At 41.1% G+C, this 18,339-nt stretch overlaps 1 protein-coding gene across 2 annotated transcripts in view; it reads right to left on the bottom strand.

Annotated features, from left to right (window-relative positions):
- Positions 1-11,747, bottom strand: part of STK38L (serine/threonine kinase 38 like) — an 82,225-nt gene extending 70,478 nt beyond the window's left edge. Inside the window, exons 1-2 of one of the 2 annotated variants that reach the window (XM_060112992.1) lie at positions 1,332-1,415; positions 1,176-1,239 (exon numbers count right to left, since the gene is read on the bottom strand). The gene's annotated coding sequence lies outside the window, so the exon portion shown is untranslated. Of the gene's footprint in view, positions 1-1,175; positions 1,240-1,331; positions 1,416-11,664 lie in introns of those variants that run through there. The other variant, XM_060112991.1, reaches the window with a different exon arrangement.
- Positions 11,748-18,339: the final 6,592 nt, after the last annotated feature.

Raw genomic sequence — 18,339 nt, 5'->3', positions numbered from 1 at the left:
ACTCTTACAGTGATACAAAATTATCTCTAATTCTGTGATGACAACCAGTTGAAAGCTGCATAAGGAAGAAATTTCCAATTTACACTGTTCCGTGCCTGGCACGTAGAAAAAGCTCAGTAAGTTTTGGCACACGATAAATGTTCACAATGTTAGCTATGACTGGGTTTTAAGATATAAAAAGTGTCATGAGAGAGATATGCACAAGATGCTGTGTGAAAGCAAAGGAGGAGCACCTAACCCTGAACAAGAGGTGAGAGGTCAAGGCAGGCATCCCTGAAAGTGGAGATGCCTAAGCAGAGTACTAAAGAAAGCACAGGAGTTACCCAGAGGAGTATGGGAGAGGGCATTCCAGAAAGTAGCTTGTAAGACCCAAGGTCAGAGAAAGCGAGAGGTTCAGTACAGCTGCAGAGGTGTGTAGAGGGAGTAATGAAAGATAAGGCTAGAAAAGCAAAAGGGCACCACTTCTTAAAGGGACTCAGGCTCGCATGCCATGTTAAGGAATCTGGAGGAGGCGATGGGGAATCATTGGAAATTTTAACTGTAGGAGTTATATAATCAGATTTACATTTTAGGAGAACCCTTTTGGCAGCCACATAGAAAACGGAAGACAGCAAGACTGGTAGCAGAGAGATGGCTATTTTAGTAATTTGGAGTCCACTGTGATGATACTGACACTGAAAAAGAGCCAAGATGGATAGAATTCAAGAGGTAGTAAGGAGGACTTAATAAATAACTGGATGTGAGGGATAAACAAGAAGAGGAGTCAAGGGTGACTTCCAGGTTTATGGCTGGGGCAACCAAAGAGAGAATAACATCATGCACTGGAGGAGGTAAGATGCATGAGAAAGATTCTGGGAAAGGAGAAGATAACATTGACTCTTACAGAAAACACCCAGGTGGTGATACCTAGGAAAGAGATGGACCATGGAGTCTCAAGCTCAGAAAAGGGCCTGATTTGGAAGTCATCATCACAGAGTCGTCACTGAAGAAGATATCGGAGCATGTGAGATCATCCAGACCCCAGAGTGTGTGGAGTGAGAAGAGGATTGGAGACAGAAGGCTGGAGAACACCAACCACTGAAGAGAATGAAAGTCAGAGATCTCGTCATCTGTTAAGTTTCTTATCTTTAGGCGAGGAACTGAAATCTTTAGGCAAAGACTAAACACCCACTTACCAGGGATCAGAGGGAATTCACAGGAGAGAATTGGACTATTTGACCTCTACAGCATCTTTCAACTCTGAAAATGAGTCAGAGACTTTAATTCAATCCAGTATTTCTTACAATCTGAGAAAACTTTTTATCACTGTTACAGAAAAACTAAAATCATACCTATTTTTATGCTTTGGCTTCGTTTGTCCAATGATGAGGAAACATTTTGAAGAACAAGTTTCTTATTTGATAATGTTTTCATAAAGGGAAGGAGGACCTGTGTTGACCTAGAAAGGAAAACACAGGCTCTAGAGCTAATTTCTTATCCTGCTTCCCTCTCTATACGTCCAGTTATGTGGCTGCTATCAGGATGCAGTTTTACCCAAACACACGTGCCGACTTACTCTTCCTTTCCCTTTCTGTCACCTTGAACCTGACTGGGACTATACATCATCTATGGTTTTAAGTCTTAACATTTCAGACAGGTAGCTATAACTCTCACTAATATTTAAAGTGTGTTGGTTTCTGTTTCCATTTCTGCTCAATTCTAAAAACAGAGAGACACAGGTACATGAACAAGTTTTTAAACTTAAATCCAGAAATGTTTGATGAAAACAAACTGTCACTTTTGGCACCATACACCCAGGGTATTTTTAGACAGGACTACTTGCGGCTCAGCGTAACCTTAAAATATGGCACTGGCCCCACCGAGTGGCACCTGGAACGGGTGTTAGAGGTGCTTGACCTTCTTCAACCATAGGCCCCTTTTCTCCCACCCCCGGCCGATGCCTCTCGGGCCCCTCGGCGAGCCCTCGTTTGCTTCCCCTGTCCTGCCTTTCGCTTTCCTCCTGGTAGTGGCCATAGGTTTTATGACCACTAACGGCACTAAAGCTAACACAGCTGTCAACACCGCTGCCCGCCCCCCCCCAGAAACGCACCTGATACACACCTGACTGGGCTCTACAATGAACTTTTCAGTTGTCCTTAGAAAACAATTTAACTATATTCTGTGTCAGTGGCCCAAATCACAGGACAGAAAAAACAAATGGCTGCAGAAAGCAAACCTTTGGGAAGAGAAACCTTGAGTGCTTTTTAGCTCTGGCAGTCTAACGTCGAGGCTCAGAATCATGACTTGCAGATGCAGGTTTCTAAATGACCAAAAAAGGTGGAAGCAGGGCCAACTAGAGACAATGGCTGATACCATTTGAAGTTTAGAGTCATGCTAAGTAATCACAATATAATAAGCGCTAGCATAATGAAGATGAAAACAAAAAAAGCTATATCCAGAATAAAAGGACTTTAGCACTAGAGTTTACAATTCTGGGAAACTGTTAGGGCGCCATAAAACTTGATGGGAAAGGTAAATAATTATGTTCCCACCACAATCCCCTCCCCCTCAAGTCAAGTGCTCCTGAAGCCATGCTCTGATGCCGCATTCTCCTTATACGCCCTCCTTGCTCCGGGCACTCATCAAAGAAAAAGGTTTTAGTGGATTTCTTCTCCTCTATGTCTCTGGCTAATGGTGTCATTACCTTTTCTATTTAATTTCACAAAATGGAAGCAAGAGACATTTATCCCTGGCAGCAGGCTGAGTGCGAAACACAGCAGAGGTGCCGCCACGAGGCTGTGAGAGGCAACAGAAACACTTCCTTGCAAAAGCTCAGAGTGCTAAAGCTGAATAAAATAAATATGGAAAAACACAGCAAAAATAAAGTTATTTTATTAGGACAAGTTCGTTTATCTTAACCAGCCTCTTGCCCCAACGCTAAAATAATCCCTCAACAGCCTCTTACATTCTATGCCATAATGTTTTCCTGCTGCTTTTTGGCCTGAAAAACTCCCACTCACCCTTCAAGTCTAAGCTCAAACACTACCACCTCCCTGGAAACCTCCTTTGATTCTCCCAGGTAGGTGCTCCCTTTCCTTAGGTGCTCCCCTGAGTGCTCCTTCATTACAGCAGCTACATGACATTGCAATTATTTCTAAACCTCTAAGCAGCCCTGCAGGTGCCTGCCTGCTTTCTGAGTGCGCACCATGTCTTTTCATCACTGCACTTCCTGGTACTCGACACGTACCTCATAGGTAATTCACAGAGTCAAAGAACTCCCTAGGTCTCAACATGAAGGGGCAACACTCATCCATCCAAGTCTCTCCTTTCCAATCCCACATGGTTTAGAACTTCATTATCTATCTCCTAGATTATTTAAATTAGTCTTTTCATTGGTCTTCCCATTTCCGGTCCCTCTTCCCTTGAATCCGTTCTGTATTCTCTTGCCTCTGTAACATTACTAAAGTATTGATAATACTTTAATTAAATATACCAGGTTGAGCAGTTGATGCAGAGAATGAAAAGCTGAAAAACACCTGTTCCCTAAACTGAATGGGCTCAAGTCCAATAGGGCAGAGAAGTAAATAATTAACATATAATTTATCAGGTGTTATAGAGATGTTACCAACTCACGCTAATCCCCCTGCCTAGCATGTCCTTCACTCATAAATGGTCAATTCCTATTTCACTTTATATAAGAAGCCTTCCTAATCTCTCCAGCCAGAAGCAATCTCTCCTTCCTCTGCTCCCACAGTGCCCTGTTACTTGCTTATCACTTTCTGCTTGAATTAACAGTTGTTTGTACCCATACATTTTGTCTCTTACCGGATTGAAGCTTTCTAAATAGAAGGGCAATACATTTTACTTGTCTCTATTTTGCCATGGTACCTAATACAGTGCCCAGAAAATAGCTGATAAATGTTGAACCGTGATGATTAACCTCACTAAAATATTATGAGTCTGTGATTCCTTTAGGATTTGCCAGTATTAAAACTATCAGTGGGTCAAATACATACAATTCAAGACTGAAATTTTTCCACTCTACCCACAAAAATGGAAAGTCTATTCTGTTTGGCGAGGTAATAGTGGACATATGGAGAATATTCTCAAACAGATTTGAAAGATGTGTCCAAATGAAATGGATCTCTATTGTAAAAAGACAACAAAAGGCACCTCCTAGTCTTAAAAACGAGACAACTAGCCCCTCCTGACAAATACAGAAAAATTAAGAAGGACAAACATGGTGTGGTATTTCCATAATGGGGGCAAGTCAATGGACAAATGCTCAGCTAAGTAAAAATGTCCACAGCTCAATAAAAACTAAATTTAACAAAACAAGATACTGGCACAAGATAATATTTCAAAAATGGTTCATTAAATAAGCTCTCTGATCTCTCAAATAGCACAACTTTCCAGAGGTGAATACTTGCAGCTTATCCATTCTTTAAAATTTATAACTAATTTCCTACAACAGTGCTACTGTAAGATACCTCATCAAGCCCTTGTTAGGATCCCCAATTCTTTAATTTCATTTTTTTAAGCTAACATTTTATTGTATTGTATTGTATTGTACTGTATTGTACTGTATTGTATTGTATTTTTTGGCTGCCTTGGGTTTCGTTGCTGCACGTGGGCTTTCTCTAGTTGCGGTGAGCGGGGTCTACTCTTCGTTGCGGTGCGCGGGCCTCATTGTGGTGGCTTCTCTTTGCAGTGGCTTCTCCTTGCAGTGGCTTCTCTTTGCATTGGCTTCTCTTGTTGCGGAGCACAGGCACTAGGCACAAGGGCCTCAGTAGTTGCAGCTTGCGGGCTCCAGTAGCTGTGGCTTGCGGGCTCTAGAGCAGAAGCTCAGTAGTTGTGGCCCACGGGCCCAGCTGCTCCGCGGCATGCGGGATCCTCCCGGACCGGGGCACGAACCCGTGTCCCCTGCATCGGCAGGCGGACCCTCAACCACTGCGCCACCAGGGAAGCCCCCCTAATTTCACTTTTGAAAAAATATCTGTCCTCCCTCCACCCCATTCCTTCATCGTAATTATTCTAGTTAAATCTAACAGTTGTGTGCAGGATGAGGTAGACAGCAATTTAACTATCATTCACCTGAATCACAAGAATTGAGAACTTAAAACATTTTATGATTTAAAATGCACAACTAAAGCTCCAACTTCTCAATTTTGACCAAAAAAGAAGTTCAAGGCTCAAAACTATAAGACCTTTTAAGAAAACGCTGAGCTACAATGATATATATCTGCTCCCATTTGGCTTGAATGAAGTCAGAACATTTGATCATATCATTTGTTTCAACATTAAAACTGCTTAGGGCAAGAACTGTCTCATCAACTAACTTTATAGAAGCCTTAGCAAACTACCGGTAGCAGCTTTTAATCTAAAGACCCGAATTTAAGTTTGCTTTGAGGATTAAGCAAGAAAATGTGCAAAAATGCTTTATAAAACTCTAAAGAACAATACAAATGTAAGGTGTTACTAGTATTATTCTTACAATAAGCTCTCTCCAAGAGCAAATCCTCCTCTATAGGAAATCAGAATAGAGCTGAAATATTTCTGTATACTCTGCGCAAGAGAATTTATGCTCTACATCAAAAATGTAAATAACTCCTAAAAAAGGAGGGAGGACAGGGAAGAAAGAAAATTCAGGTGGGACTAGAAGAAGGAGGTAAATTAAATAGCAAAGGGGAAGTTTTTGTAATAAAATAAAGCAATATAAGAGAAAGCAAACCTGGATCTTAGGAATCAGTTTCTAACTCTGCCACTTAACTATCTACTCACCTACTCAGGAGGCCCTGGTCCCTTCACCCCACTAGGCTCCAGTTTCCTTGTTTGTAAGTAGAGATAATAACTCAGAGGGTTGCTGTGGGGATTAAATGGGATAATATTCATATAGAGTATTTAGAACTATATCTGGTGCATAGTAAGTGTTAAGTAAACGATTACCGTTGTTGATAAAATTATTACTAGGGGCTTCCCTGGTGGCGCAGTGGTTGGGAGCCCACCTGCCGATGCAGGGGACACGGGTTCGTGCCCCGGTCCGGGAAGATCCCACATGCCGCGGAGCGGCTGGGCCCGTGAGCCATGGCCACTGAGCCTGAGCATCCAGAGCCTGTGCTCCACGACGGGAGAGGCCACAACAGTGAGAGGCCCGCGTACCCAAAAAAAAAAAAAAAAATTATTACTAGACCTGCCCCCTAACTGGTGACATTCAGAAAGAAAAAGGAGCCAAGAACATATCAATGGGGAAGATGATATACAGAGAGCTAAGTCTACATACCACTGTTAGGAGACAGTGTTCAAGAAATACAGATTACACAGAGCATTTTTCATATTAAATGCACAAATTACTTCCTGTGCCTCCAGGACGGCAGAAGGATCTAGAGAAGCATAGCCAAAATCTCCGAGTCATAAAAGCTGAAGAGCAATGACTGTACAGAAGAACAAGACCAAGAAAAAACAAAGGTGCCTACTGATGTGTACAGAGGCGTCTCTGATTCCGAACTTTCGATTTTCTAAATATTCATAGACAGAATGAAAGCGAAGCTCCATAGCAAAGACACAGCAACTCTGCTTGCCCAAAATAGATAGTATTAGCATCATGCAGAGTCATTTAAGTTTCTGCCATCTTGTTCTTTATTCCGGGGAAGTGGTTGTATCTGCAGTTGATTTTGAGGTGTTAACCATTATTAACTCCATCATATTTGGTAATTGCAAAAGCAGTAAAAAGTGCCCCAAAATTAGGAAGAAGAGGAATAGAATCCCCTCCTGAGGCAGATGTAGAGATAGCAAATAACTGTAAAAAGTGAAAGAGCAATGGATGCTGCCTTTGCACATGGGCTCAGTGACTTACACACCCGCGGAATCAATAAGAATCAGCAAAAGACAAGGAAAACAGGAAACCTTCCATATGTGTGCCCAGAGAATCAGCACCAATTTGGGTTGTCAGCTGGTCTGGTGTTAATTCGGGGGAAGACAAGGAGCTTGTTTAAGAATTTAAAAGCTGAGCACAGTACAAGTACTACTATCATAAGCCACAGACAAATTGCCAAAGTTCGAGGCTTTTCTGAATTTACACAACATCAACCTGAATGGTCGCCTCACTATCTGACCTGTAACTGCTAAGGTCTTAGGGAGGCTACCTGTCTCAGTGGACTTTCAATGGAGACAAAACTAGCCTATGGGGCTTCCCTGGTGGCGCAGTGGTTGAGGGTCCGACTGCCGATGCACGGTACACGGGTTCGTGCCCCGGTCCGGGAAGATCCCACATGCCGCGGAGCGGCTGGGCCCGTGAGCCATGGCCGCTGAGCCTGCGCATCCGGAGCCTGTGCTCCGCAACGGGAGAGGCCACAACAGTGAGAGGCCGCGTACTGCGTACCGCGTACCGTGTACCACAAAAAAAAAAAAAAAAAAAAAAAAACTAGCCTATGATGGGATAAGATGCCCCCAAAATTTCTATCAACAAGGAAGTGAGAGTATGTCTGATTTCTCTTTGAGTTTGCCCAACTCACACTCCTTTTTACTGAGAATAACCTTTCAAAACAAAACCCGTACTTAAAGGAACATAGAACTTTTTACAACAAAGCATAGTGGACTTAAAAGCATCTCCCTGAAATTATGGGCTGAAGATCCTGGAAACTTTATCAATCAGGGGGTGATAAATGGAAATAATATGCCAGCACTGCTAATTCAAGCTGCGTGGAAAAAACTTCTTAAATTTGTTTTGCCATTTTCCTCTTATTGTAATAATATAAATACATGGGCTTTAAATCCTGGCTATTGTTCTGCCACTTTTCCCATTAGGTTTTACGGTCATCAGGGTTTTCTAGAATCTACCACACTCACACAAGGAGAGAACACTTATATTAATTCACAGAGACTGTGCCTCTGGAGCTCTACTTAAAACTATGAGTATGGTCGATCAGTGCACTGACAAAGGTCTCCATCTTGCTAGACAGGTAAGGACAGGTAAGTACCCCTACCACTGCCTAGACATACTTTTTTTCCCTAACCTTTAAATCCAATTGAGTTTATTGTGATTTCAATACCTAGATAACCAATAACAAATGCGAACCATTCCTGAAACTTCATAAATAAAATCAGTTGGACCATTCATTCAACAAAGAAGCATTTACCGTGTAGGCCTAAACTGGGCCCAGTGCAATTCTATAGCACCTTTTATTTCACAATCCCAGAGAGCTTTCAAAGTTGCCCTAACATAAAGTATCAGTGATTGAACTTCCCTCATTTTAAGCATGTACAACACTCTATTCAAAACAGATTCAGGCAGTATAAATTTAGCTGTTTGTGGAAATAAAAACTGAAAGGGCTGAGAATGACAGTCAATCATTAACTAAATTCCAACTTCACAATTCAATCCAAAAAATACCCAGTACCAAGTGGTTTAAAAAAATCACAAGCCAAATATACAATGATTCAAACGTTCCACTAGGCAAAGGAGTTAATATAGTTATAACTTCTCACTTCTAAATCCTTATGGGTATTGCTTCTAGGTAATAAGTCAAATTTATCAAAAGTCCCACTCAATGATTACATTTAATCTGCACCAAGAGCAACTTCTAAAAAGAGATTAAATATCTAACATGCCAAAAATAAGTTATTTACCTCGGTTTTTGCTGTCTTGGAGCTCTTTCTAGAAAATAGATCCCTAAATTTAGGTGCCAGAGGAATGTATTTTTCCAAATCAAGTCTTTGAAACTACAGACCTGAGAAAGGCCATCAAAAGCGGGAGATAAAATAAGGAGAGTGGTTAAGCACAGGGATGCAAGTATAAGCCAGAATGCCTGGGTTGGAATCCTTGTTTTACCATTTTCTAGGTACCTCAGTTACCCTGTCTGCAAAATGGGAATAAAAACACCTACTCCATACAGTTGCTGTAAGGATTAAACCCAGGTAGTTTAGTACTATAAGGGTTTAGAGGCAAGCAGCATTATATAAAGTGTTTGCTTATGATGACTATCATATGACTAGCTCATCCAAATCATCTACACAAATGCCTTTCTCTACTGAAAGCCTTCCTTAATTGGTCTAGTAGAATTTAACCCCTCCCTCCTTGGCTTCTCCACAAAATGCATTGTGTACTATAGTTATTGGGTATATTTCCCTCCCATGAGGTTGGAGACAGAGACCACAGTTCATCTGAGTGTACAGGACAGCAAATACTGTTCATTGTTGCCCTTCAGTTTCCTCTCTCTAAAGGTTCTGAACAACAATATCCTGTCAATTAGCAAACCTTTACCTGGAGAAAGGAGCTTTATGTAATCAGCACACTTAAGTACTGGGCATACCTTGCTAAATGTTCTCTTAAGACTTAAACAAACATTTGAGGGGTTGGAGTGGGGAGAAAGAAGGATTCACTTAATATTTTTATAACTAATGACCATGGTTATCTTTTTAAATTAATTTTTTAAAATTTCTTATGCTTTAAAAGCTTATTCTCATTTTTTCATTCAAAAAGTCTATGGTGCTTTTAATATAAAAATACAGTAGCATAATTTCTGCATATGTCAAGTCTACCTAATCATAACTTGACCATCTGCTGATTTTAACATTACTTTGAGATGCCAATCTTTCTGGCTTTGATTTGCCCTCTTTTCTCTCACAAAAAAGTGCCACACACATACAAAAAAGCTTCCAACTTATGCCAGATCGCTGGGAAAACACTTTCTAAGTGTCATCCTACTTCGCTAACATAATGATGTTGCCCTTACTTTGAGAGGACAGAACTTTCCTGAAAACAAATGGCTGAATTGAGTCCATTGGTTTGTTACCGCTTTCTACAAAGTACAATTCTTCCTTTGTTTTTATAGCATCTTACCTATTGAAATTAATTTTTTTCTGGCATAAAAACTGCTGAGGACATCTTCTTAGTTGCACAAATATTCCTGGCCTCTACTCTTTGATTTATTTTAAAACAAACTCAAAAACAAAAGGCTAAAGAAGAATTGCACTCATTTAATGTGGTTTTTCTAAGTCTAATTTTTTCATTCCCCAGTGGCACGGCCTTTCAAAGGATTACACAAACTACACCGAATTTGTTTCTCATTCTAAACATAACCCAACCAAATGGGGAATGTTATCAACCATCTTAACAAGGAAAACACCACAAAGCTAAAACCAAACCAAAGATCAAACCAAAAAAAAATATTTTTATCCATTGTACCTCCTTTGAGGTCAGGACTTTTTTACATCAAGGTACTTTGACGTACCTATGCAATGAACAAATGTCATCATAATTTAACATCCTATTTTGGACTAATTTCTCTCCCCTCAAATAGTCACAAGAATGGCCAATTCACATACAATACCTCTCAGCTACTGGGTAGAGAGTATAATAAACTTAATTGTTTTATATATCCTGAGGCATACAAAGAAAGACCAAACAAACCCAAAGAGGTTTCCAGTATCTTATATACATTTATGATCGAAACAAAGAACTTTCAAAAACCTGCCCTCAGTAAGCAAAACTGGGCTTAAACCACAATAAACCCTGCCTTTAAGTAGGGAGACCTGACAAGTTTAAACCCCCAACCCACTCACACACCCTCAAAAGACTAAGTCTCACTCCCTTCTTACAGCTAGGAGGCATAATTAAAACACTTAAAGTTGTTTCCTCAGACTTTAGTAGTAATAAAGCTAATACTCAGGCCACCTTCTCCGAGCAATCGGCTTCTATCAAAACTTATCACAAGCTGCAGGAAATAGACAGGAGCGTTGGTTTTGCATTTTATCAAGTGAAGAACAACAGCATCACACTTTTTGGAGAAGCCACTACTCCCAGCACCACCAGCTCTCCCCGCCCCCCTCCCCATTTTTTTTTTTTCTTTTTTTATGTCTTTCCTCCAAATTTAGTCTGAAAAGCGGTCCCACGAAACAAAAGTAGTATCAGTAAACGGGAGTCCACTGGTTTTGAAAATAAAGTTTGTTCTTTTGCTATCAACCTGACAACTTTTTAAAGGTGAAATGTCTCCTCCTCAATCGGGCACAACCTCCCCTATTCCCATACCAAACAACCACTCATTTGCCCCCGATAGTAAATGTGAAAAAAGGGAGTGGGAGAAAATGATGTTGAAAAGAAGGGTCTAGGGTTCCAGTGGTAGGTACGGATTTTGAGACCGGTTTCTAACACTCCGTGTCTTCTGGGAGCTGGGCAGCTTTACTGTGTCTATCTGAGAAATGTTTAGCAATCTGACGCATCAGTTTTTAGGAATGGTACACAAACAGCCCCCACAATCTAAGAGCCATGCCCAGAATCCTTCCCCTCGGTGGCATCGGCTGAGGGCAAGGGACGGGAGAGCGGGGGATACAGAGAGGATCCGCGACATTTGTTATTGTTTATAAAGCCCAGGCAGGGACCGGGAGCGTGGTGCTCGGGGGCCGAGGAGTGGAAGGCTAAAGGAGCAGGGAAGGACAAAGATGCCTCCCGGGGCTCGAGGCCACCTCTCCGGGCACCCGGTGCCAGTACCACCCCGGGAAACAAGAGGGCCAAGGCCGTCGGCGGAGCTTCACCGGAGACATTTCCAGCCCCGAAATTAGCCCGGCTTTCCCTGGACACCCAAAGACACCTAATATCGTCTCCCGCTCCCGCTCTCAGAGTTGGGGCCGGCGCGGCGAGCCGAGCGCCCCAGCCCCCTCCGCCGCGGAGCGCCGCATCCGCGCACTCACCTGCCTCCGGTCGCTCCCGCGGCCGGCTCAGCCTCCACACGGGCCGCAACCGACCGGCGCCTGTCCGCTCCCTTCTGCCCGCTCCGCCCTCGCCCCGCCCCCAGGAGGTGGGGACCCGCCGCCGCGCCGGAATCTCGGGGCGGCCTCCCTGAACTCTCGCGAGGCCTCCCTGCTCCACTTCTAGGTGGCTGGGCCGGTCTGACTCGCCCTGACGTCATACGCACCACAGCCGGAAGTAGCCTTCTGTCGTCAACGCAGCCAGCACCCTTACCGCCCCACCCTCCTACACCTAGTGAATTCGTGACTGACCCTGGAGGGGTTGTTTGAAGAGTCACCGTTTCCCTCCCTCATCAGCCTCACCTCACTTCCCTCTTCTCTGCTCAAAGCTAGTTCAGGCCACTCTTGAGAGTGGCCCAGTGTGTTGCCACATTAGTCACGTGTCCTAAATGTCGCCAGAGTTTTTCTTGATGCTTCACAATGCAATGTGAATGTTAGAGGAGGAAAGGGGCTTAGAGATCATTTCAATTATTTTTTTGGAACATAACTGTAGAGCAGAGTAGGAAAATGTGATCAACAAAAATGGATTGACTGACCTAGTTGCCTAGGTAGTATCTGTGGAGTCTAGAAGCCACCCAGCTTCCTTGATCCTTTTCCTTTCATCATGACTCAACTGTAGAGATTTGAGAGGGATTCACATTTGGAAAAGCTACCAAAATAACTCTGCGGTATTCATGAAAAACTTGCTTGGGTTATCTTGGAAAATCTAAAATAACTGACAATACTGGGCTGCTTATTTAGGATCAGAGAACGATGAGGAAAATCACCTGCCTGTAGCATGACTCAGAAAGGATGGTTTTGGGAAAATGATGCGTTTGAGTTTTTATTGGGCAAGCCAAACGAGAATCGTTCCCAATTATTGTTGACAAATTATCTTCTATCTAAAATAGTGGAGATTTTATAAAATACCATTTACTTTTAGCCTTTTAAGACAGTATACAAAGCTAGTACTGTGCTTGCAGAAAATATAATTCAGAGATGCCAATCATTATCTTTAAGTTTCACCAAGAGCAGGTGACATGTACGAAAGACTTAGGGAAGAATCTTAACATCACTTCTATTTTTTTACACTCTGTGCTTTTTCATGCATAGCTTGATAGCAGAAAAAGCACTATGTAGTCTGGTAATTAGTGTATTCTTGGGGAAATCAGTTCATTCTATATCATATGGTCGTTTTGAGGCTCAAATGACAATTGCCATATGCGAGCATAAGAGGTTTAATTGTGATCAAACATGCTCGACAGAGGCCTGTACACCTCTCTCCCTCCACCACGCACATACTACTTCAAGTGGGTAGGATTAAGAACAGCTTATGGAGTATTATACAGCAAATTTATGTTTTCAAATGTGCCGTGCTATTTTCATGGAGCTAGAGTAATAGGGACTTGTCTAGGGTGTCAGACTAGGATAACATGAGGCAGGCTAAAGCTTCGACTTTTAGTTTGTTAATTGAGGCCATTCCAAATAAATTCCCCCTGTTTGTTGAAGGTACCTGACCTGAATCAAATTAGAGCCAACTGCTCTTCTGGAAGTTTGGTGAAATCTATGGACCCTTTTTCAGAAGTGTTTTTAAAGGCATAAAATAAACTACCTAGGGCTATAAAGGAAATTGATTATATTAATATACAATTATTAAAATAGTAAAAAATGAGGTTTTGATATAGTCCTGTAGTAGGCAGCTTCTAAGATGATTCCCAATAATCCTCACCTTCTGGTATTTCTGTCTTGCACAATCCTCTCCTCGAGTGTGGGCTGAACCTAGTGACTTGGTTTGGGTTTTTTTGTTTGTTTGTTTTTAAATTTTTTTGTTGTGGACCATTTTTAAAGTCTTTATTGAATTTGTTACAATATTGCTTCTGTTTTATGTTGCGGTTTTTTGGCTGCGAGGCATGTGGGATCTTAGCTGCCCAACCAGGGATCGAACCTGCATCCTCTGCAATGGAAGGCGAAGTGTTCACCACTGGACCACCAGGGAAGTCCCTGTGACTTGGTTTTGAAAAAGAGAATCTGGCAAAAATGATGGGGTGTTACTTCCATGATGAAGTTACAAAAGACTCTGGCTTCCATCTTGTTCATCTTCTCTTGCTCCACTTCTTACTCACTCTGATGAAAGCCAGCTGTCAGGCTGTGCCCTGTCTTATGGAGAGGCCCATGTGGTACAGAACAGAGCAAGGTCTCCAGTCAACCGCCACTGAGGAATTGAGGCACCCAGTCCAACAACCCATGAGGAACTGAATCCTGCCCACAACTACATGAGTGAGCCTGGAAGCAGACTCCGTCTCAGTGGAACCTCGAGATGACTGCAGCCCCAGCTGACACCTTGACTGAGCCTGGTGAAGGACCCTGAGCCAACAGACCCAGCTAAGCCTTGCCAGATTCCTGGCCCCCAGACACTGTGAAATAATACGTATTTATTTTTTAAGCCACGAATTTGGGGGGACAGTTAATTTATTACATAGCCATAGATAACTAATAGTTATATATTTGCTTCTTTATTAATGCATTAAACTACAAGATCAGTACCTACAGTAATTTTGCAGTAATGATGCACATAAACAATATTTTGAGAAATCTGCACCAACTTTAATGTAGTAGAAAATATGTGTGAGTTCTATTGGGGGCAAAGTCACAGGTTGCTAATATTACTGTGGTTTGCTGACTACCTTCATAATGGAAGAAATGCTAATTTTCAATTAGGTAGGGCTTAGTAAAAAATACATTTATGCATATATATTATTATTTATGCCTAAGTTATATATATATATATATATATATATATATAATGTGTAGATTTATTTTTTCCTCAAAGTTCACAGACCCAGATTAAGAACGCTTAGTCTAAATAATAGATTTTTTGGTAGGGCTTTCCAAAACTCTTATTATCAACTCTCTTATTATCAATTGGAATTAAACAAACCCAGGTAACCATGGCCATTGCAAACTGTATTAACCTACAGTTGAATATGAATTTTTATCCCCTTTCCCTTGTTCCCTCTTCTCCAAATCTATGCTAAGTGTAGGTAGACAAGCTAAAATTGTAGGCCAGAGAGAGAGAAAAATCATGATGAAAATCTTTTCAGCACCCAGAATTCATCTGATTTTTGTTTTCAGTGTGTGCAATTTAGTATTAGTTTTACTCCCCTAGACGTACCACATAGTAAATAACCAAAGAATGCCAAATGATGGTAGTAAATGATAACAGAAGGAAACTATCAATAAAACTCTTCCATATAGAAAACACAGAAACATAGAAAAGTTGCTTTCCTATATATGCAGCTTTGCAACTGTGGGATATGGTCAAAGCAGCTTTTAGAGAACAACTTACTGCTTTAAAACACAAAAATGTAAAAACAAATGAACCAAGCTCTCAATTCAGGAAACCTGAAAAAGAAAACAAAATAAATCCAAAGAAAATAGAAGGATGTAAAGATTAGAGCAGGATCCCTTCCAGATGTCCTGGCCCTTATGTGTACCAAGTATTATAGATCAAATACATAATCACTCCCATATATAACTCTATTTTTCAAATGGACCTAAATTATGTTATGATTAACAAGTTCAAATACAGTTCTGAAATATAAAGGCAGAAATTAATGTAACAGGGAGTTAAAAACAAGTCTGAAATTGACAAATAAGATGATTCTTTGAAAAGTCAAGGAAATAGGAAAAACTTTGGCAAGACTAATTGGGGGTGAGCGGTGGCCAGGGGGAAGGGGGCAGGGGGAGACTCAACTAGCAAGAATGATAATAGAGATGTAACTGCAGATATGGAGTTTCTTTAAGCCTTACAAAATTATGATGAAAAAGAGAGGCTATCAAGACAAGCTGGCTGAACACTCCCCTCGGTGTGAGTATGAGCAATGCTAATTCCTGATTAGCTCCATGGATAGACCAAGAAGAGGAGCTAATATTTACTGAGTTCTTTCTGTGTGCCAAGCATTGTGCTCTTCGCTTATACTGTCTCATTTAATCTTTACAATAAGCCAGTGAGTTAGGTATTATTGTCACCAGTTTATAGATGATGAAACGGAGGCTCAAAGAGCTGTAGTGACTCACCTAAGATTACCCAATAGCAAGTGGCAAAGCCTAACAGTAGATAAAAGCAGTACTACTGAGCAAAAGTAAAAAACGGAATTTGGAGACAGGGAAACTAGTTTGAAGTGCTTACCTGTTTGCAATATGCTCCATGAATGTTAGCCTCGAGTACTATTATTATGATAATCCCCATCCTTTAAATGGGATTAAGAAGACTACAACTGCAAACATGCAGAGATATGGACAGAAAGTCACATTCAAAGATGTTTATCTCAGCATTATTTATCCATAACTGTAAAAAGTTGGAACTAATCTAAATATCTAAAGATAGGGATTGGTGTAATAAATTATAGTGGATCCATACAGTGTAATAGCATATGTGTGTTAAAAATCATATGTAGAAAAATGGTTAATGACATAGAAAGATGTTCAGAATACACTGTTAGGTTTGGGAGTTCTTCTAAAGCACGTTACCAACAGTGTAATAGCTTTGGTATAAAAATTATTTGAGGGCCTCCCTGGTGGCGCAAGTGGTTGAGAGTCCGCCTGCCGATGCAGGGGATACGGGTTCGTGCCCCGGTCTGGGAGGATCCCATATGCCGCGGAGCGGCTGGGCCCGTGAGCCATGGCCGCTGAGCCTGCGCGTCCGGAGCCTGCGCGTCCGGAGCCTGTGCTCCGCAACGGGGGAGGCCACAACAGTGAGAGGCCTGCATACCGCAAAAAAAAAAAAAAAAAAAAAAAAAATTATTTGAAAAATAATATATCTATGCATTCATAATATACACATTCCACATCTATATTTAAAGACTAAAAAGAAAAGCAGTAAAATAAAAACGTTCAATGTTGTGATTATGGAAAAAAAAGTTAATGATCTATAATGTTATGCCAGTTAATTTTTTTTTGAGGAGAGAGAGAATAGGTGCTTTTCAGTTCTCTTGGAAGACTGTCCAATGGAAAACCATTAATTTTTTTATTGTGGACAAATAGAAAGTTGATGGGATACAAAGAAAGTTGAATGGACCTTTCCAGTTTGACGTAAAGAGTGCTTGACCCCTGGCTCCTTTTCTCATAGCCAAGACTTTCAAAGGAGCTCTTGCCCAGACAGGCTAAATGCAATTGAGTTTGTTTGTTTGAAAATAAAGGCTCTTTTCTACAAGCTTCAGGGGACTTTCCTTGGACCATTTAATCAAACACATGACAATCCATTCAGAACTCTCACCAGACTGCCTTCTGCAGAGCATTTTATAAGCCTGGAAACAACGACTTCTAATTGATTCATGTTTTAATTTTTAACTGGCTTGACTAAAGTGCAAACTATTTATCACCTAGGGTGTAAAGCATTCCAGATTTAGGCTATTAATCCTCCAAAGTTAAAAGCACCTTTGTAAACCAGAAACCTGAAGAAAAGCATGAAGGAAAGGTGAAAATATATTATGTCTAACTATCTCTTTGCATTATATTTATTGCTCTGCAAAGTGTAACAAAGAACCACACGGGATTTGTATTCCAAAGACCTGGTTCTTTTACTACTGTACGACCTTGCACAGATCAAAAAAGTTCTGTGGAGTCTTATTTCCTCATTTGTAAGATGGGAGAATATCAACATGATAGTTGCTGCAAAGATGAAATATTTTTTTTTATTGTATGAGTTGTTCTTTAGTCAATGGAAAATGAGGAGCCATAAGATTTTTGAGTAAGGAGATGAATCCCAGTAGTATTTGAAAAAAGTTAATTTAATTTTTTTTATTAGTTTCTGCTTTATAACAAAGTGAATCAGTCATACATATACATCTGTTCCCACATCCCTTCCCTCATGCATCTCCCTCCCTCCCACCCTCCTGAAATATTTTTTGATGAAAGCACTTTGTGAACCATACAACATCACTGCCATAATGGAAAGAACACTGAAGATAGAGAGATCTCAGTTTGAAAAATAGCTACCTCGGGCCTCCCTGGTGGCGCAGTGGTTGGGAGTCCGCCTGCCGATGCAGGGGATACGGGTTCGTGCCCCGGTCTGGGAGGATCCCATGTGCCGCGGGGCGGCTGGGCCCGTGGGCCGTGGCCGCTGGGCCTGCGCGTCCGGAGCCTGTGCTCCGCAACGGGAGAGGCCACAGCAGTGAGAGGCCCGCATACCGCAAAAAGGAAAAAAAAAAAAAAAAAAAAATAGCTACCTCTTAGGATTAAATGAAATTAAATGAGATAATATAAATAAACACCTAGTATAGGACTCAGGATATATTCACACTCAATTCAAGGTAGCTATTATTATTATTATCATCACTAATACTAATAATTAGTGATATAACAAAAACGCATGTTTCAAAATGAAACCCTTTTACTTTTGTCAGCTGCAAATTAAATGGATTCTCTGCATCTGCAGATGTTTGGTGCTGTTTACATCCATGAAGAGAGAAAGTCCCTGTCAGACCTTTCTTGCTTTGATTCTTGTCTACTCTATTAATTTTTACAGATTCCTGATACTAACAGAGATACAGTGGATTTTCTATCTGTGAAATAGGAAATACAGTGCATAAGTAAGATGAGGATAAGTGATGCTGTGGTAACAATCACAGAATTTTAGTG

Source organism: Mesoplodon densirostris, chromosome 11 (assembly GCF_025265405.1).
Source record: "Mesoplodon densirostris isolate mMesDen1 chromosome 11, mMesDen1 primary haplotype, whole genome shotgun sequence".
Classification (NCBI taxonomy): Eukaryota; Metazoa; Chordata; class Mammalia; order Artiodactyla; family Ziphiidae; genus Mesoplodon; species Mesoplodon densirostris.
The sequence above is the reverse complement of the archived record's forward strand: the minus strand, read 5'-3'. Positions and strand labels throughout refer to the sequence as shown.